This window comes from Molothrus ater, chromosome W (assembly GCF_012460135.2).
Source record: "Molothrus ater isolate BHLD 08-10-18 breed brown headed cowbird chromosome W, BPBGC_Mater_1.1, whole genome shotgun sequence".
In the NCBI taxonomy this organism is placed as follows: domain Eukaryota; kingdom Metazoa; phylum Chordata; class Aves; order Passeriformes; family Icteridae; genus Molothrus; species Molothrus ater.
In genome coordinates, this window is record NC_050510.2 from 3,239,624 (window position 1) to 3,256,411 (window position 16,788).

General features: G+C 45.1%; 1 long non-coding RNA gene across 1 annotated transcript; it reads left to right on the plus strand.

Annotated features, from left to right (window-relative positions):
* The first annotated feature begins 6,587 nt into the window (after positions 1-6,587).
* Positions 6,588-15,382, plus strand: LOC118701536 (uncharacterized). Its single transcript, XR_004982546.1, has 2 exons — positions 6,588-7,186; positions 14,882-15,382. It is a non-coding gene; the product is annotated as an uncharacterized LOC118701536 (long non-coding RNA).
* The last annotated feature ends 1,406 nt before the right edge of the window (positions 15,383-16,788 follow it).

The window sequence follows — 16,788 nt, forward strand, 5'->3', positions numbered from 1 at the left end:
ACTACTTTGTGCACAAGTTTTGAATGTTTTAGATTTGATATTCTAAAATAATAAAATAATAATTCCAAAGTTGAAAGTGTTGCAGTAGCATTTAAAAAAAAAATATTGAATTATCAAAAATTACCATAACTGCATTACTGACACAAATCTGTCACTGCAATTTCTTTCACTAAGAATTACTTGCATTAAAACACATTGGAATAACTCAGTGGCCTCTACCATTTGCTACATGGACTCCTTTCATGATCTAAGCGCTCCTGAATAATGGCAGCACATCCACAAGTCTCTGTTTTTCCAACCACTCATTCCTGAATGTTTCAAAATCTATGGACTGACATTGCATAACTGCTAATTAACTCTGTGTCGTGGTTTGGGAATGGTATTCGCTAATTAGGGCTCCCACTAAAATTAAAACCAGGAGCCACTCCCCTCCCCAGCTTGGCTTCCTGAGGTTTGGGGTTGGAATAGAGTGACCCCTCTCCCACTGCTGCCATTTCTCAGTTCACCTCAAAAAGTAGCTGAAAGATTGCTGCTGCAGCTTCTCCAAAGCCAAGGAAGGGAAAAACTTCTTGCCTGGGCCAACAAAACCAAGCTAGCCAAGCAAAACCAGACCACACCACACCACGGAACACCTGCGAAATGAGGCTTTAAAAAAGCCTGACAAAGACCTCAAAGCTCCCCCTCCCCCTGCCACACCTTAAAGATACAGCAACCATTTATGGGCATAAAGTGGAGGATCATGGAATAGACTATCATCATAAATCACCCCAAGACATCAAAACAATTAAAAACTATCAAATTATCTAGTACCTTAATAATACTGATCAAGGTTTTTAACACTATGTAAAAAACTTAAGTATAATAGTTGTCCGTCCTTTTGAGACCCTTTAGAAAAATGGATTTTGTCAAATTTACTCATCTTCCTTCTTACATCCTATTTTGCAAATAGAATATATGGAATAGAAAATATGGACTAGATCCATATACCAGCCATTATTGTCAGAACTATGATAATTATGCCAATAAATTTTATCCCAATTGTAGCAATGATAAATGAAGACACATGGATCCCTCTTGGCAGTTGCAGAGAGAAATCACTTTATTGCAAAAACCAGGCTTTTTATGCCATATTTCAGATGCTAAGTTCTTATCTATTTACATTTTTGTGAAAGACAACAAATATGCATTGGCTGCCTGCCACCGCAGGTATTGCTGTTCACATGTTCTTTTACCCAATCAGCCCTTTGATCATGCAGTGTTCATACGTATCCCCAACCAATCATAACCCAAAACATGAGGTTACCGCACACTGGTTATACAACTTTTTTTCTAGGTTATGTAACTTCTTTTTTGCTATCCTGTTAGCTGAACCATTCCCAGAGTGCTTCCTGGTGAGCAAAAGTGAACAGAAGTGATCAAAGGCCTATAAGGCCCTTATTCTATAAGATTTTTCTTATCTCCCATACACAATTGTGACCGTGGTCACGGGGGTTTTCAGGTGAAGGAAGAGACGAGAACGTTGACTCCATGTTCAGAAGGCCTGAGTTATTATTTTATGATATATATATATTACATTATGACTATACTAAAAAGAAAAAGAAGGACAGGGTTTTCTCAGAAGCTAGCTAAGATAAGAATAGAAAAGAAGAGAATGATAACAAAGGCAGCTCTCTCGGACTCTGTCCGAGATAGCTCGGTCCTTGATTGGCCATTAATTATAAACATCCAAGATGGGCCAATCACAGGTGGACCTGTTGCATTCCACAGCAGCAGATAACCATTGTTTACATTTTGTTCCTGAGGCCTCTTGGCTTCTCAGAGGGAAAAATCCTAAAGAAAGGATTTTTAGTGAAAAGATGTCTGCGACACACAATCACATTTAAATTTGGAGTCTATCACGTTATCTGATCAAATATGTCTTCCCCTTGATATTTTTTTGCATTTCATAAAAGATTCTGGTGTTCTTTCAAATTTCTTCCAAATCAGTCTGTGTTTTTAGAAGAATCTGATCTATGTATACACAGCAACTGGTGTTGATACCTGTGCATATATCACCTTTGGGAGCCAAAGACAAATCCAAAGACATTTGATTTTGTTTAACTACCTTTGAGAGGCTGGTAACTTCTTGCTGCAAAGTGCTAATTGCATCATTTGTCTGGTTTTCTATTTGTTCGATGACTCTGGATATGTTCACTAGAGCCTTTTCCAATTCAGGCACTCCTAACCAAGGTAAGAATCTTCTCATAAACTTGTGGAATCCAGAGGATCTTTCAAATAAGGGATTTAAATTTCATTTGTGTCTTGTTATAAAAGATTGTAGGTGTTCTCAGGGGAATTCTGATTTATCAATAATATCTATTTCTGGCACTACAGTTCCAATGGTGCATATTCTTTGCCATTTAGAGGGTAGAACTTTTCTAGCTTGATTTCCACAAACCCAGTAATATCCCATATTGTCTAGAATAGGCCACCAGTGTGTGTCTAAAATGCCTATTCCTGTTACATTCAAATATGAGCGACACTTGGGACAATCTCCTACCATTATTCTCTGGTTATACTCAGGTAACTCCATTTTTTGGTGTGAAACGACTCCTGGTCCCTTTAGGCATCTGTGAACACAGGAGGTTTCAATGACTGCTATTTCTACTGTCAGGATTTGTTGATCTATGGAGAGTTTGGATATCTTTCGTTCCAAAAGGAGCATCACTCCAGCTGGAGGAAGACCATTGGAAACTATGTTTGCTTTTGGAATTCCCATAGTACAAATACTTTCATCTGAATGACTAGGAAACTGAGAGCAAATCCATCAGTTACTGCAGTTTGTTATCAGTGTCACAGCCTGCATTAGCTTTAGGTGTGAATTTCTCTTCCAAGGGTGTCTTGGATTAAGACAATTTAAAGAGATGGGCACTCTAAAATGAATAACCTCCCTTTAATTCCAGCCAATCATTTTCCACCAATAAGAAATTAAATGAGTAGGTGTAAGTAAAAAAACTTTAGTAATAAACAGAATAGCAACAGGTGAAAAAGAACAGTAAATAACTGCTCTATACAAAATTGCTAAATCTCATGAACCCCACATGAGACATGAACAAAGAGAGACCAGAAATGTTGAAAATAACCTTCCCAAGATGGCACCTGGCAGGGGCCACTGTGTGGCTTGAAAGACCAAGGGACAAGATGGTATCATATCCCTCCTGTGGTGGCAGGAGCTTATGGAGCAGTTCCAGCATCAGATGAAGACTTGCTGGCTTGTCTGGGGTCAGTGCTTTCCTCTTGGCAAGAGACAGCAGGGTGAACATGGCAAGGCAAAGCTGTTGGGCTGGGGCAACTCAGTGTTTTCTCTCCTCAGCTGGGCGCTGCTGATGAGCTTCTGGTAGCTCAGACTGGAACTGGGCCACTCCACTACTGTTGGTGCTATGCCTTGACTGATGACAGGCACCTGTGGAATTGGCCCTAAGGTAGCTCAAAACCTCTAACTGCAGTCTCTCTGGGACAAGGAAAAAAATGAAAAGAGAACCCAAAAAGGGAGAAGCCTCTGCTTAAGCAAAGACCAAGCAGACAAGGAAGGAAAAAAGGGCACAAGCTGCTTGCTCCAGCAGACTTTAAGAGTGCCCATGGTAGCACCCGCCCCAGTTTTTCTCAGCTCCAGGGTCTTAAAGAGACAGTAACAAATTTGGGCACAGATAGATATGGAATACAATATCCTTTTGGGTAACCCACAACAAAGAGTCAGGTAGTATTTGTTCTATGTGTGTTATATTAGAGTAGCCCGTTGGAAAAAAGATATTGCTATCTTTTTTTTTATTTTGTAATCATTAATTGTAAGGTTTTGTTGTGATGGCTGACTAATCCAGGTGTAAACAGCCATGCTACGGTATTGAAACATTAGCCTGTAAACATAAAAAGGTAAACCATACCATGACTGGCATTTTAGAGTCTCTAATTCTGTTGCAACTTTAGCTACAGCAGATTTATTCATTACTGTGCCATCCAGTAGGGTTCCTCTGTGTCCAGAACTGGCTTTATTTGCTTATAGGAGTTCAGGAGTCTCCACCTGTAGCCTTCACAGCCATGTAAGTAGTCAACAATCCTTTCCACTGCTGCTTGAGCAGTTCCTTGTCTCATATCCGGATACACACCTAGTTTTCTATCTGATGAGGCTATTCTTGAACATCCAAGGTTTTTAAAGGAGCTAAAACAACAGAACTTATGAAATTATAAAGGTGTCTTTTCCATAGAGTGTTAAGGCAGCAGTTCTGTCTCTGGCCTCCTGTTGCAAACAAAGTGCTATACTCACTGCCACCAGACAGTGGCCCTGTAGGAGCAGTTTGCGAATCTTCATTGAGAAACTTGTTTTGTTGAGAGTATAAAACAAACTTGTACAAAGACATGAGTAGTTTAGATTGTGGGGAATGTCCATCGGGAACTGATCCTGTGTTGGTGGCCATTAGAATCAATAGTCACCCAGGCCATCAGTCCTCAACTGCCAGTCAGTCATAGGTACAATCTCAATTTGGGGTAACTTTATCATGGCTGGTTGGCCCACCTTTAAGACTGAAAGGTCCTTGGATTTTTACAGGCTGTCACTGTTGAATTTTTTTCTACTTGTTTAAAAGCATAGGTCAGAGATAATAATCCCTTTTCCCAGTCAGTGTATCTCTTTTCAGTATCTTTTATAGCCAGAACTGCCATCCATTTATGTGTAGATGCCTGTAGCGTAGCAGTAAGGGTTGCAATATTTTGTAAAGGTGCAGTGAGAGTGGTCCTGTGTTAGCATTTAGCCTTCAACAATCACTTGGTAAATTCCAGTTCCTGTCTGTTGTTTTTTTTTCCAACCAATCAGGAGAACTGTAAGCAGAATGCATCCTATATATAATGCCTCTTCAATCTAAATTTTTAATTACTTCTAAACAGATTTCGGCAGTGTAACAGATAATACTTTTTACATTAAAGCCAGTTAAATTAAAAAAAAAATTAGAACTTAAGTTTAGTTCAGCATCTGTAGGAGTAATCAAAGAGATTTTGACATCCTGTGTCAGTTAAGAATTTTAAATGCTGTCTCTTGGCTCCTACAGCCAAATAAACATAGGGCCATCCTTATCAGAAAACCACTGATATGCAAGAATGCACTGGGTGAAGAGGCCCATAGTTCAATCAGCCTTAAGGTTTTTCTTGCAGTGTTGCTTTTTCTCTGTAAAAGGTTGGGGTTTTAATCTGACATTCCCCCCCCCCCCCCGTGGCAGTGGGGGTTTGGAGATGTTTGGAGTCTCCCTGGCTGTGGCAGTGGGGATTTGAAGATGGTGTGTTTGGTCTCTGTCTGGAGTTGCTTGCCACCTGTCTCCCCATGGCAGTTATGATAATTCCAGATTTTTCCCTGTCTATCCTCAAAAATCCTGCCCCTGTAGCTTGTCTGTCATAATTTTTTACACCCCTTTATCCAGAAAATTTGCTGTCAGTTATGATATCTCCTTTCTGCCATTGGTATGTGACTTTCCCACTCCATGTTATGTTTACATTTGTCCCCCCAGACCCCTCCTATCTAGCCATTGATTTGTTAGACGATCTCTTCCCCGGGATTCCACCCCCCCTCCACAAAAGGCGCTGTTTTTCTCTGTTTCCTGCTCTTTACCACTGCTCCCCCTTTGAGCCACGCGGCTTCTGCGCCCCGCCGGCACCCGAGCCCTGCCGGCACCTGCGCGGCGCAGCGCAGTGGTTTGCAGCCTCGGCACCGTTCTTTGCCGTGAGAAAAAAGAACACCCACGCGGCGCGGCATCAGCTGCCCCCGCTCCTGCCGCGGGAAAGATTTCCTGCCCGGCCCTGCCGCTGCCCGCGCGGCTCTGTCTGCGAGGCGCTGCCGTTGCCTGCGTGGCGCTGCATCACCTGCCTCGCTTTGGTGCTGCTCCCACTGCGGGAAAGAATAACACCTGTGCAGCCCTGCCGATCCCACGCGGCGCTGCCCTGGCATCGCTCCTGCCCGGGAAAGAAATAAAGCAGCTCGAAGAAGCAAGCAGAGTCCTTCCTTTTCCTTTACCCCGGTCCTTCGACATGAGTCCGCGTTTATCGGCCGTTCCTGGCAGTCCGGGACCCCAGCCAGTGGCTGAACCACAATCCCACCTGCCGGCAGCAGAAGCGAGGCGCGGCCACTTCTGCACTTCTGGCGTGCATGCCGATCGTCTCTCCCGCGATTGGGATGCAACGTCACCCCCCCCCCCCCGGACTGCCTGGATTAACTCTGTAATTAGACTGTTAGGTTGTTTCCCCAAAGCAGCTCTGGGTATTCCAGAAGCAAAAGCAGTTCTCCATAATTCATTTTGCTCGGGTGGGTTATGTTTAATAATTCTCACCTGCTTTTTAGGGTGTGTCTTCGGGATGGTTTTTATCCCATACTCATTTTTTGGTTTTTGTTTTGTGTCCAGAATGGCCACTGCTCTCACGATAGGTGATAGGCAGCCCGGGATCCTGCAACAGTTGGGGGTGATCGACTCAGGAGCCACGCGGTGCGGACATCTGACTGGAGATACTGCTGCCTTGTGGTTTTTGCCTGTTTCTTTTTTTTTTTCCTTTTCCTTTGGCACTGTGACTGGGGCTTGCCGGCTTGCTTCTCTGCTCCTCTGCTTGCTTGGAAGCCCAGAGCCAGTGTGTGCTGTGCCAGCAGCCATGAGCATGCTGTCCCCCGCCGGACTGCTCTCTCTGTGTGGCAGTCTGACCCTGGGACCAGCCATCGCCGGTGAGCTATCCAAGGTAGCAATCCACCACCCAGCCCCCCTGTTTTCTGCCTCTGTTTCAAGGCTTTTTGCTATATTTTAACCTGACACGCTGTGCCCGCCCGGACACGCCACAGCTTCTGACATGGCTCCGGAGTCTTTGCTACACTTTGTTTGCCACCCTGGGTGTGCTCGCCTCTGCTGTTCCAGCCTGCTGCTTCGAGGTTTCCTGCTGCAGTCCATTCAGCTTCCTGAATGGCACTGAGACCAGCTGCCCCCATGAGTTTGCAAATGAAAGTCCTTTCTCTCTCTCTTCTGCCGGCTGAGCTGCCATTAACCATGTGGAGAGGCAGCTGAGCTCGCCCCACAGCACCCCCTGCAGCTGCGGGGAATCATCGCACCTGCCCTGCCCAGCCGAGAGCCACCAGCGCCCCTGTCAGCTGTGGCCATAACTACACCAACGGGGAAGTGCTTGACAGGTGAGAGAAGGCTGTATTGGATTTCTAGTTTCGTTTGTTGTTGCTGCCATAGTTGTTGTTTGTTTGCCTTGTTATACATATACATACTAGTAAAGAACTGTTATTCTTTTTCCCATATCTTTGCCTGAAAGCACCTTAATTTCAAAGTGATGATAATTTGGAGGGAAGGAGGTCACCTTTTCCATTCCAAGAGAAGTTCCTGCCTTCCTTGGCAGACACCTGTCCTTTAAATGAGGACAGGGTGTTACCCCATTTTAGTACTTGGGCTCTTTTCATGATTTTTCCAACCACCATGCAGGAATCCTGCCCATGTAAGGATAGGTCTCCTCAGTGCTTGAGAGTCTTGTAAAGCTTCATTAGGCATTACATCTCTTTTGATTTTGTCTCATCTCCACACCAAATAATTTTTAGCATAGTTGGAGCTCCTCTCAGCAGAGGTTTTAACATATTGGGATCTAACTCTGCAGAGACTGTAATATCTCCATCTGCATGGCTGTGCATTGATATAGATTAGAAGAAGAAGAAAGAGAAAGAAAAGATATAGAAAAGAACAAACATAACAACCACTCCTGGTTCCAGTGGTGTTCAGCTGATAGAAGGAGGAGGTAGAGTGTTTGCCTTGTGTCTCACTTTAAGTACCCTTTGGCTTTTACTAGTCCCTTCCCCCAGTTGGGACTTCTGGTCATCTGGCCACTTTAGGACCTGGGTTAGGGGCTCCAGAGGCGGGGTATGGAGCATTGCCTCTGGTGTGCCAGTGATTGGCAGCCACTACAGGGATGGGATACAGACCTGGAGGGGAGGTGGAGTATACAGGGCAGTGCATTGACTTACCAGAGCAAGGCTGGACCTGCACCTTCCCCCACACACATGCACCAAAAATGTTTCAAGCCAGCAATCCTTCCAGTGTCTCACACCATGGCACCACAGGACTTGCTTTTCAAGGCCCAAGATGGTGTTCTGGGCAGTAGCATGAGGCACAGGATATGACTCCAGCCATCCAGCGGTTGTCTCCACCACTGTATGCACATAGCACTAGCCTTGGCAGGCTTGCAGGAGTGTGATGTAATCAATTTGCCAGGTCTCCCCATATTTATACTTTAGTCATCATCCCCCATATCACAGAGGTTTTACTTGCTTGGCTTGCTTGATTGCAGCACATGTTTCACAGTTATGGATAACCTGGGAAATAGTGTCCATGGTTAAGTCCACCCCTTGATCACGAGCCCATCTGTATGTTGCATCTCTTCCTTGATGACCTCAGGTGTCATGTGCCCACTGAACCAGAAATAATCCACCCTTATGTTGCCAGCCCAAATCCACCTGAGACACTTTAATCTTGGCAGCCCGATCCACCTGTCCATTGTTGCAATATTCATCTGTAGCCTAACTCTTGGGTAGGTGTGCATCTACATGATGTACTTTTACAGCCAACTTCTCTACCCAAGCAGTGATGTCTTGCCACAATTCAACAGGCCAGATGGGTTTGACTGTGCACTGCCAATTGGTCTTTTTCCATTGATCCAGCCACTCCCACAGAGCATTTGCCACCATCCACATGTCAGTGTAGAGGTAGAGTGTTGGCCATTTCTCTTGTTCAGCAATATCTACAGCCAGCTGGATGGCTTTAGCTCTGCAACCTGACTTGATCCCCCTTGTCCCTTGATAGCTTCTGCAACTAGGGTTCTATACAGGAGCTTTCCATTTTCAATTTGTCCCTACAATACAGCAGGAACCATCAGTGAAGAGGCCATATCCCTTTTCATTTTCTGGTAGCTGATTATATGGTAGGGCCTCATCAGCATATGTAATTTCTCCTCTGATGATGATAATGATAGTTCAAAATTTTCACCTTCAGGCCATTTTGTGATGACGTCCAAGATCCCTGGGCAATTGGGATTTCCTATCTGAGCTTGCTGTATGATCAGAGCGATTCACTTACTCCACATAGCATGAGTGGCATGATGTGTTGCAGGGACTTGTCCTTTTAACATCCAGCCCAGCACTGGCAATCAGGATGCCAGGAGGAGCTGTGCTTCAGTGCCACTCACTTTTGAAGCAACTCAAACCCCTTCATAAGGTGCCATCATCTCTTTTTCACTTGAGGTGTAACAGTCCTTGGATCCTTTGTATCCCCAACTCTAGAACCCAAGCAGTCCTCCTTGAGTTTCCCAAGGTACTTTTTGTCATGAAGCATGGAATAGAACTCTCCAACTAGTTAATGTTAGAAAGTGGTATATTTATAAACAGCGCTGGGCACATGGGGAGTAGCCTCCCAAAGACGTTTGCAATATCACAAGGCTATGGCTCCCTTATTTATCAAAAAAAGTCTTACATATTCATATAATTTCTCAGAACGCCTATACATATTCATTATCTAACCCCACCTGCCCCTGCTTTGTATTAAAATGTATTATAATGAGTTCAAAGTTTCTTCAAGCCTGCACAGTCTCTCAATTGATTTAAGTTGGTGGGCTTAAAATGGGTCAGTGATTCCTTTGAAGTTGATGTAATAAACATCTTCCTCAAGGTGACCATTTCACCTTTGTGTGTTGGCAGGCTTTCTGACCCCTGGGCCAGAGTCCAAGCTCCTCAACCTGGTCTTAGTTGGTTTCAGGGCACAGGTGCAGGCCACGGTTTCTTCATTTTCACAATAGCTCCAAATTCCTATCCTGCTTCTTCAAACACAGCAAAGACAAGTAAGTGATTTATATCTTAGCCTTAACTAGCTCCATCTGATAATAATTAACTATTCCCCATTGTGGCGATACCCGTTGCTGGTTTTTCTGGGTCTGGATTGAAGATACTTGAGACAGTAATTCATGTTCAGACTCAAGTGTTTATTATTTCTTATCAGTAAAACAGTCTCATTACTGTGAGTTCGGCAGCTTTTCATTAGAAGGCACAAAATGGCTAACAATCTCTTGTTACAAGGTCTTTTAAGACTAAACTATCCAATTAAGAACTGACACCTAGATTATTTTCCCTTTTAACCCAATAACTGATCCCAAAGAGCCCGCAATGCGGACTTTTCTGCCCAATTACAAAATGCCACTCAAACCCTTGAAGAAGAAGGAAGAAGAAGCATGAAGAAGAAACCCAGGACGACACCCTGTGCTCTCCATCTTGCTTCCATCCACAACATACTAAAAATCCCAAAACCTAAATTTCTCACCAAGTGATACACCTACACGACTCTCTATAATCTATTTCACACTTTTGTGAATTCTAGTCTATCTTGAAGTCTAGGAAACTTTCTTCATGAATGAGGGTCAAAGTCAGTGCTCCCCTAGGGGTCAGGGCACCCCAGAGCAGAGAAATATTCCTGGTGTCCTGGGTTTCCACAACCCATTATTTCTACTCTTCTTGGTATACTCTTAATCATTATAAATTGTTTCTATCCTCCTAACTAAATCTAGCTAAACACTTAACTCTTTCAGTTTCTTTAAACCCTTGATTCAGTCAGAGGCTCCAGGAAGGACCATTACCTCTAGCTGTAGTGTAGAGCACATTTTTCACATCTTGTCCTGTCCTGACTGGCCCATGGGCTACTTCATGAACGATTTCTTGTTTAATTTGTTCAAAAGCTTGTTGTTGTTGAGGACACCACTTGAAATCATTCTTCTTCCATGTCACATGATAGAGAGGGCTTGCAATCTGACTGTACTCTGGGATATGCATCCTCCAAAAACCAGCAACACCTAGCAAAGCTTGTGTTTCCTTTTTGCTGGTCAATGGGGACATAGCTGCTATCTTGTTCAACATGTCCATTGGAATCTGACAACATCCACCTTGCCATTTAACTCCTAAAAACTGAATTTCCTGGGCAGGTCCCTTGACCTTACTTTGCTTTATGGCAAAATGTTCTTTCAGGAGGATTTGGATTATCTTCTCCCCTTTCTCAAAAACTTCCTCTGATGCGTTACACCACACAATGATGTCATCAATGTATCACAAGTGTTCTGGAATCTCACCCTTTTCGAATGCAGTCTGGTTTGGTCCGCTGCAAATCGTGGGACTGTGCTTCCACCCCTTGGGCAGTCAGTTCCAAGTATAATGGATGTCCCTCCAAGTGAAAGCTAACTGGGGCCTACACTCTGCTGCTAAAAGAATAGAGGAAAATGCATTAGCAATGTTGATGGTGATACCACTTTGCTGCCTTGGACTCCAGCTTGTACTGAAGTTCCAGCATGTCCAGTACAGTGGCACTCAGTGATGGTGTGATACTGTTCAGGCCACGATAATCCACTGTCAGTCTCTACTCTCCATTGGACTTATGCACTGGCCATATGGGGCTATTAAAGGGTGAGTCCTGCTAACTACTCCCCGGCTCTCCAGTTCATGAAGCCTCTTATGAATGAGGGTCAGGGAGGCCTGCTTCGTGCAGTATTGCAGATGGTGCACTGTTGTGGTAGCAATTGGTACCTGTTCTTCAACCTTCAGCAGTCCCACAGCAGAAGGGCCCTCTGAGAGACCAGATAAGGTATTCAGCTGTCTAATTCCCTGTCTCTGCTGCAGATATCCCAAAAGCCCAACTGCCCTTTTGGAACCTTGAAATACGCTCTCCTGAGGTAATCTCTGCCAAGGATACACAGGACCTCTGGGCCAGTCTCAGTGGAGTATTTTTGCCATTGATTCCCAGTCAGACTCACTTCAGCTTCCAGTTGTCAGCTGTTGGGAACCCCCTGACACCCCAAAAATAGAGATTAATTCTGTCCCTACATATCTCAATGGCATCAGGGTACATTGTGCACCAGTGTCAACTAAAGCCTTATACTCTTGTGGGTCTGATGTGCCAGGCCATGGATCCACACAGTCCAATATATCTGATTATCCTTTTCCTCCACCAGGCTAGAGGCAGGGCCCCTCTAGTTCTGGTCATAGTACTTGTTTCTCACTTCTTTTAAATATGAACTGGAGGTCCCTTCAAGAGGACTGGAAATAACATCATCCCTTCTATTCTACCTGAACACTTGCCCACTGGAAACTGAAGCACCATTTATCCTTGAAGAATTTCCCGCAGTTGTTGTTGATCCTCTCAACTCATCTACCCCTGCTCCAAGGGCAGAGATGGGTTTTCCATCCCACCTCCTTGTCTTAGGTTGCAAATGCAAAATGTGGCTGGGGGTGTGTATTCTATTGCCATCTATTAGAGGTGGGGAAATTATCTTTTGTTGATTGGGCCACCTGTTAAAACCAGGCAGGGCAGTTTTCTTTATCTCTTCCACAACCAAACCTCCCTCCAGAAAAATATCTTTTGTTAATGGGCCATTGAATCTCACTGCATGACTGATAAAATTACATCATCCCATTGTGAGATGCTCTGCCCAGGAGGAGGAGTCAAGCACTCCTACCTGGATATAATCTGAGATTTAGAACACCACAGGCAGCCTTTTCCCACTGGATTCCCAGAGGAGCAGCTTTCTTTTTCACTAGATTCCCAGAGGAAGACCAGGCCCATCTATACCACTGTTGGACCTTCAGAGGAAAACTACACCCTTCTACAGGATCACTGCTTCAACAGAACCACATGTGTTACTCCAGGAGCACTGCAGCCACCATTTAATCAGACTGCTACCAACACCCTGACCAATAGGGTGTCAGGTCATATTCTGACTTTGTCAGTGTTGTTTTGTGTCACAGTCATATTTTCTGAAAAATCCCTCCACCCAGGATTTTCTCCTGGGAAGCTGAAAAGCCTCAGAGAAAAAGGAAAACAAATTCTTATCTCATTTGCTTCTCCTGTGTTGTGCTCACATGTGGAATGTGTTTGGAGATTGTTTATCCAACTGGTGATTGTTTCACTGGTTTCATGTGAATCATTTTGACTTATTGGCCAATCAGGGTCACGCTGTGTCGGATTCTGGAGAGAGAGTCACGAGTTTCATTATTATCTTTTTAGCCTTCTGTAAGTATCCTTTCTGCATTCTTTAGTATAGTTTAGTTTAGTATTCTTTAATATAATATAGTATCATAAAATAATAAATTAGCCTTCTAAGAACATGGAGTCAGATTCATCATTCCTTCCTTCATCTGGGAACCCTGCAAATACAATAGTTTTGTATTACTGCATTTTTATTTTTATTTTTTCCTAATAAAGATCTGTTATTCCTACTCCAATATCTTTGCCTGAGAGCCCTTTAATTTCGAAACTATAGTAATTCGGAGGGAGGGAGTTTGCATTTTCCGTTTCAAGGGAGGCTCCTGCCTTCCTTAGCAGACACCTGTCTTTTCAAACCAAGACACTCCTCATGTCCTCTCCATGGTCATGCAGGTTTGGTATGAAGTGAGAGGGGAGAGCTTAGACAAGTCCCTGTCTTTGACAGGTTTCTGGCAGTAGACAGTAGCTTTATTGAGGTGGCCAGCACCCCAAAACCCACTCTTTCTCACAAGTTCCTAATAATGACTGGTCAGGCCTATTATAACAAGGATTATTTATTGAACAGGTCAAGGAAAACAGACATAAGACTTTACACAGGATAACATAAAAGAACTACTAGTAGATAAAAATACAGTCCATGATAATAAAGGTACCTATGTTACAGCTAGCAAAGAAATAGTATAGATTAGGAGCCAATGTCACTGACCAATGAATGATAGTGGAGTGCAGAGAATCTCCTAATTCCTCTCAATCTCCAGGGAAGCAACTCTATGTGAATTTCTTCACCTTCAAGAAGAATTCTCTACACACTCAGAGAGTGTATAAGAGATTTCTGATTTAATGAAAATCATAGTGGTCTTTTATAGTTGTAAAAGATGCTTGTGTTCTGTCAGTCACTAATTTTGGCTTATCTTTTTCTCATGCCAAGACAGGATGTTTATTGCTGGCTAAGGAGGTTTTCAGCCAAGATAATTCCTCACATGACAGGGAGATAAGCTTTTGCTGTATCAGGGCATGAAAGGTTCTGCCACAAGGTAAAAGCACAGGTTACCTTGTGGTGTGGACCCTCTCTCTTGATCAGAGGGGCGCTTGCTCCCAGTAGCAGAGACTCTGGTCTGTACTAGTGAAGCATGGGACATTTCCTCTCTAGCTTGCTTGAGTCTTTCAAGTCTATCCACAATCTTGGCCAGTCTTTCCATAGCCAAGGTGCAGGGAGGAGAAAGGATGATCTTCATATTGCTGGACTCAAATAATCACCTGAAGCACTTTTTGTTCTTCTTTCATTGACATCGATGGCAATGAGTTGGCGTATGACAATGGTGTGCTCTGTACAAATTTCTACCACATGCACTGTGTGCACTGGACCTCATCTGGATGCACAGGGGACTGCTCGTTATTTGAATTTCTATAGATTACTTCCAGCACAGATAATTCTCTCAGGTACTGGATACCTTTCTCCATGGCATCCCACCTACCTGGGTGCAGTACTAGATCATCCTTGAGACAATACCTTTCCCTCACGCTCACAGAGGCTGAGAGTTTCTGTCCTCTTTCCAATCCCCTTGTCAATGCCCACATGTTGGGGGTTGGGTTTTTTCTTTCCTTTTCTTTCCTTGTTACTTATGGAATTTTTTCCCATTGAGTTGCTAAGAAGCACTGATGACTGGGTGCTTGAGATGTCGGAGAGGGAACTCCTCTGGTTTTTGGGAGTTTCTCTTGGGGCGGGAGGTGGGGGAGGACAGAGATACCAGGAGAATAGAGGCAGGAAAAAGACGAGGGATGGGGAGTTGAGGATGCTCTCTCTCTCTGGGCCTCAGAGGAGGACGGTCCGACCTGCAGCTTGGGGAAAGGAAATTGCTGCCATCACCATAACCCTGCTGGGACAACCTGCAGTCTCCAGTTATTACTGCGGAGTTTCCGATACATCTCATCCACCGCCCTGGAATTTCTGCTCATCCCTGCCATTCCAGCTTGCTGCTTCCAAGAGTCCTGTTGGGGCACTGGGATCGACTGTCCCAGGGGTTTTGTGAAGCAAAGCCTCTCTTCCACCCCTTCCTGTCTCGGCCAAGCCACCATTGCCTAGTGCTCCGTGAGCCTGTGCCGGAGCGCCCCCTGCAGCCACTTTGGGATCATCACACCTGCCCTGTCCACCGGGAGCCACCAGCACCCCTGTCGGCTGTGACCGTAACTACACCAAAGGGGAAAGTGCCTGTGGCCAGAACAGCTGTCACTGAGTTCCTGGTTCTGCTTATTATTAATGCTGTAGTTGTTGTTTTGTTTGCCTTGTTATACATACTAGTAAAGAACTGTTATTCCTATTCCCATATCTTTGCCTGAAAGCCCCCTTAATTTCAAACTTATAATAATTCGGAGTTAGGGGGTTTACATTCTCCATTCCAAGGGATGCTCCTGCCTTCCCTAGTAGACATCTGGCTTTCAAACCAAGACACCACATCCTGGGACAGGGTTCCTAGTTGCTTGGCTTCACCACTGTCTAGTTTCATATTGTGGGCTGCAATATCCCAGTATTAGAGCAGCCGGGTCAGTAGGGGCTCACCTGACTGGTAGCTCATATATTTTTGCATATCTTGCAGCTCACCAGGGAAGAGGGATCTCTGACCCTGCCTCTTCCTTCTGTTGTGAGGGCCCTGTTTCCTCTTCCTCCCTCACTAAGTGAACTGATTTGGTCTAGGATTTCTTCTTCTGTATAGGGGCAACTGCTACTGGTACAGGATGTTCCTCTGGTTCAGCTGCAGTTTGAGTGGCCACAGTGCCTGTTGGTCTGCTTTCCTTCTCCTCCCCTTGAGGGTGCTGTCTAGTGACGAGCAGTGTCCAAAAAAAGTAGTGAGAGGAATGACAGATTTGTCTTTACAAACAAGCTGTGGGTCTGCTGGTAGATAAAACTAGAACTGAGAGATAAAAGAAACAATGGGAAAGATTCCACTGATTGATGAATAGAAAAAGATATTTGCCTTTACAAACTGTCCTGGGTTGACTATATGCTTTTATCCCCAATCATCTGTACTGTTTATGCTGGATAATAAGTTTTGCACCTTTAAGACTTCTTCCGAGAGTGAAGGGAGGAGAGAAGAAGCATACAGTTTGTTTTCAGACACTGCACTCACTCCTCCACGCCCGCCACGCAGCTGGAGGAGGTTGGAGCCGGGGACAGCGATCAGCAAGCGGCGCCGCCCCCACCACCCCCCCCGGCTGTCCCGCCGCCTCCTGTGTCGGCTCCGTTGCTTTGGCTGTCTGCGCCTGCGCTGCCAATTCCGGAACCCGGAGTAGACGCAGCTGCTGCCTCCAGCCCAGCAGGGGATGCACTCCCTCTGGCTTCGCTGCCTTCCACCAAACCGGTCTTGGTTCGGGATGGCATTGCAAATGGCGCCGAGCCCGCGGGACTGTCTTCGGAGTTGCCTGCAGTCCCGCCGCCCTCAGTGGCAGCGGCTGGGGCTATGGCTCTGGTGGCCAGCCTGTTCCTCTGTGGGGGAGGCATGGCTCGGCAGCTGATTGCGGGCGCAGCCTGGCTGCCTGCTTTCAAACTCAGCATTTTTCGTGGGCCGGTTTCCCCTTGGGGGTTGCAATCCTTGCCGTCCCTGGCACACCCCAGCGGCGAGGGGGAGGTGGCTCCCGAAAGTTCTGCCTCTGATCCCCAGTCCAGAGGGGATGGGGGTGGTACCGGGAGGCAGATGGGAGGAACACCTTTTGCATTTGCATTGCAGAG